Source organism: Capsicum annuum, chromosome 12 (genome assembly GCF_002878395.1).
Source record: "Capsicum annuum cultivar UCD-10X-F1 chromosome 12, UCD10Xv1.1, whole genome shotgun sequence".
Classification (NCBI taxonomy): Eukaryota; Viridiplantae; Streptophyta; class Magnoliopsida; order Solanales; family Solanaceae; genus Capsicum; species Capsicum annuum.
In genome coordinates this window covers 92,688,093-92,692,188 of record NC_061122.1, presented here as the reverse complement: position 1 = coordinate 92,692,188, position 4,096 = coordinate 92,688,093, and the positions used below count along the sequence as shown (strand labels likewise).

Genomic DNA, 4,096 nt, shown 5'->3' with positions numbered 1-4,096 from the left:
GAGGCAATAGTTGCATATATGTTAATAATCTAATCAGTGCAATTAAAGAATAAACTGTTGCCTCTTAGGCAAAAGTTTTCAATTTCAATAATTTTTTAAACTAAGTTTTTCCCATGAGGCTAGAGTTACATATATGTTAATAATCTAAGTGCAATTAAAGAATAAACTTTTGCCTCTTTGGCAAAAGTTTTCAATTTCAAGAAAAAGGAAAAGATCCTAAAGATAGAATCTGTGTCATAGAGAGAGTTGTGATTGTTTACATGTGGATTTGTAGGTATGAGAATATCTTCAAGAATTGTCTGATCTAGCTGTAGAACAATGCGTCAATCTAGATCAGACCTGCAGGAAGTTGATGTTGATGCTGCTATTGCAGATTTTAACAAACTTGAAAAGAAAGCCATTGGCACTGCACTTTTTCTGGATTGTGTTGGTAGTAAGCCATCTATTATTTCGACGATGATCCTTTGTCTTTTCTGCAAATCTAAATCCAAGAAACTTTCTTTAACCAACTGAAGGTCCTTGATGAACAAGCCCTGAAGAGAATTTTGGGCATAATTTATCAAAATTCTGCTGATAATGTCTTGTTTAAGACCTTTTGTTTTTACTGCCGACAGAACTCTCTGAAATAAATCCAGATTTAGCAACGCGAGTGATTTTCCCCACCAGTCTGATGGTGTCTCAGAATCAACGCACTGAACAGGTTTGGGTGGAAAATTATACTCTAGCTTTGACAAATCAGATGTTAGCTGCTCTTTACAGGTATTGTTTGCAATTGCGTTTATTAATTGGCTAACAAGATTGACTTCTTCAGATACCGGTAGTAATATTTCACAGCGATGAAGAACAGATATCGAGTTGGATATGTTTGGAAATACCGCATCCTTAAGGAATACCTCAGTACGAATTTCCAGGTTTTTCTCAGAGATATCTTCTGTCCTATCTATGAACCTAGCTGCATATCTGAGTAACGTTATGTTTGATATGGTAATCTCAATGTTCACTCCATAGTAGAACTTTGCAGCAAGTTCAAATGCATCAGATCTGCCAGGAAGACCAGTAAGATTGATTCTTGAAACCTTTGTATCCTTTGCCACTAGCAGTAGCTTTCTAGTTTTTCCACTTCGCGAAATCGGAGGAAACTGCAAATAATAACAAATTAGCAATCACATTAGAAATGTATCCAAGGTATTCTTCTTTCATTTTTCTTAATTTTAACACGAATCACATAACTTAAGTTCTGTAGTTCTATTTTTGCATCTGTCTATTACTTTTATTTTCTCCTCAACACAACTGCATTGATATTGGTAGCCTACTTATAACGGCTAAAATATCAATCTTTTTCTAGGTACTTTAAACTAGCCATTTCTTAGCACAACTTCTGTTTTCCATAGACTTAAGCATTGCAATGATGATGAAAAGCGGTAGATACACGAGAGGAACATAGATTGAACACTTCATTTTTATACCTTGTGAAGAGCAAAACTGGCTGATCCAACTTCTATAGTAAGATCACTCGAAACATCAGATATTGGCCTGCAATAGAAGATACAGTCAATGATCAAAAGTTAGAAACTTACATTTATTTTAAATTTTTATAGCCTAAGGTTTCATGCACGCGCAACTTACATCTCAAGAATATAATGCTAGATGTATGGAGTCTTAAAGCTATCTAAATTCAAACGATGAAACCTTAACTCTTTAGAGAGCATATGTCAGCCTGATTTTTTGCTTGTACATATGATCGTAATTTAGGACCAAAAATAGCATAAAAACACAATCTTGAATGGATAAAAATGTTGAAACAAAGTTAACAATACTATGTGTGTGTGCTGTTTTTGGATTCAATCTAGCAAAGTGCCAGACATTTTCTGGTGTCTTTAAAATGTGGTGTGGAGTAATCTAATAGCTAATTGCAAAAATCATATGTACTAACTAGAGGTACCTCACAAGATACATATGTTGGAAACTAGGAAAATAATTATTGATGTCTACACCATTCACACCACGTCTTGAACAAGAAAATTGAACACATTGAACTTTAGAGGTTTAAAAGGTCAGCTATTTGATTTGTCATTTTCAATGATTGTAGCCTTAGAAATTGCTCATCTATAGTCGTTATCTAGAGTATATAATATTAACTTTATGAACTGATAGAAACTCTACAATCTTAGGTTTTAAGGTAAGTTCCATCACAATCAGTTTCCAAAGCTAAAAGTATTGCCATTTTCACTTTCTCGGCACTTGAATGTGGTCTGTCATCAGTGGAGAAGTCGGGACTTTCACTGATGGAGTTCCGGATATAAATAGGTGAATACACGAAAGAAATCAAGAGATTTAGTATCTACTATATATACATAAAAATATATTTTCCCCCTTATATATATAGCGTAATTCTTTCACGAAAGCCCTTGTGATATATGACCCTGGCTCCACCCGTCTTTCATGAATGCATTTATTATTCAGATATTTTGGTGGTTGTAGTTCTTTTCTAGTGTCAAATCCTACTACCATTAGAGAGTTTAAATCCATTGCCTATTGGTCCATGTTATACAAGCTAATAGCTAAGGTGCTCTCTCTTAGAATCAACAAGTTAGTGCTTCTTTAATCTCTAAAATATAGGTTGGATTCATCCGAGATGAAAAACACAGCCTTTTCCTCCAAGAACAAACCCTCGCAACTACTCAAACACAATTATAATCACAATAACAAAGTCCCCACAACCTGTTCGACACAATTCCTCATTATCTTCTAATGCTAATTATACACTAGTTTGAAATACTTGAAACTAATTTCTTGTACCACCTTGACCTTATACGTTTGGCCTTCCCAAAATATGTTGCGATCAACGTCAACTCCCATATTAACGGTCTTTCCCTCCAAGACCAACCCCCCATAATTACTCAAACACAATTATAACCGCAATAACAAACTCCCCACAACATGTTCGACGGAATTCCTTAATGGTAAATATGTTAGTACAACAGCAGCATATCCCAAGTTTAGCTTACATTCACCTCCCCAAAAATCAAATCAATATGTTAATTATACAACGAGCTAAAATTATCACAATGCATCAATAAGCTAAAATTACCACAATAACTTTTGATGATGAATTTCATACCTAAAGAACCCTTACGGCAAAAGTTGATTCTGCGAATGTTTCACTACAGAAAAAACTGCGTTTAGCAACAGATTTCTAGCAATAAGCTCATTTTCGTCGCTAATTAATGACAGAATTGCAACAAAATAGAAATTTTGTTTCTAAATAAATGAAATTAAAATTAATAGCCTAATTAGTGACGGATTAGCCACAGAATATTAAATGCGTTGCTATATTTTGGCGGTAAATATTGGCGCCTTTATTTTGGTGACAAAATTAGCGACATAAATGGGAGAAATTTTTTTTGACATGGTGGAGAGGGAAATAGCAACGGAAGTTTTGTCACTAGAAGTATTTTACCATTCTTAGAAAATATATTAGGTATATTTTTAATAAATAACTAGCAATGCATTTATAATCCGTTGCTGAATTCGTTGCCCAGCCAACTAATAGTATATTTTTAATAAATAAGGAGCAACAGATTTTTATCAGTTGCTAAATCCATTATCCGACCAAATAAATATTAGGTCTAAATCTTTTATTTCACTTTGTTCTCAACGTTATATCATCCGCCTCTCTCCAAAAAACTGTCTCCTTTCCTTTTTCTCTCTTTTCTCTCAATTGAGAAAAGGAAATCACTCAATATCAATCGAAAAGGATGTCAATCGGTGAATTTTGAATCGAAATTAGAGGTAAGATTCTATATCTCATAATTTTAGTTGTTTCTCCTCTTTTAATTTCTTAATTTCTATGTTAGAAGTCACTTTTAAATGATAGGTTTAGGTTTTCTTGAGCTCTTTCACTTAGGGTTGTTAGATTATTGCGTTAAAAAGCTTGATAAATAATTTTTTACTCGAAATGGAAACGTCTTTTTCTCAAAATTTCTGTTTGTGGGGTTTTTGATATTTCATGTTGCATCTTTATTAATCTAAAATTTCTTCAATAGATTTTCTCTTTGTGAGGTTGAATTTTCAGTGTTTTGTGTACACTGATTAT

The 4,096-nt window shown here is 33.5% G+C and overlaps 1 pseudogene; it reads right to left on the bottom strand.

The window, feature by feature from the left end:
• Positions 1 to 203: 203 nt before the first annotated feature.
• Positions 204 to 2,859, bottom strand: LOC107849060 (annotated as a pseudogene).
• Positions 2,860 to 4,096: the final 1,237 nt, after the last annotated feature.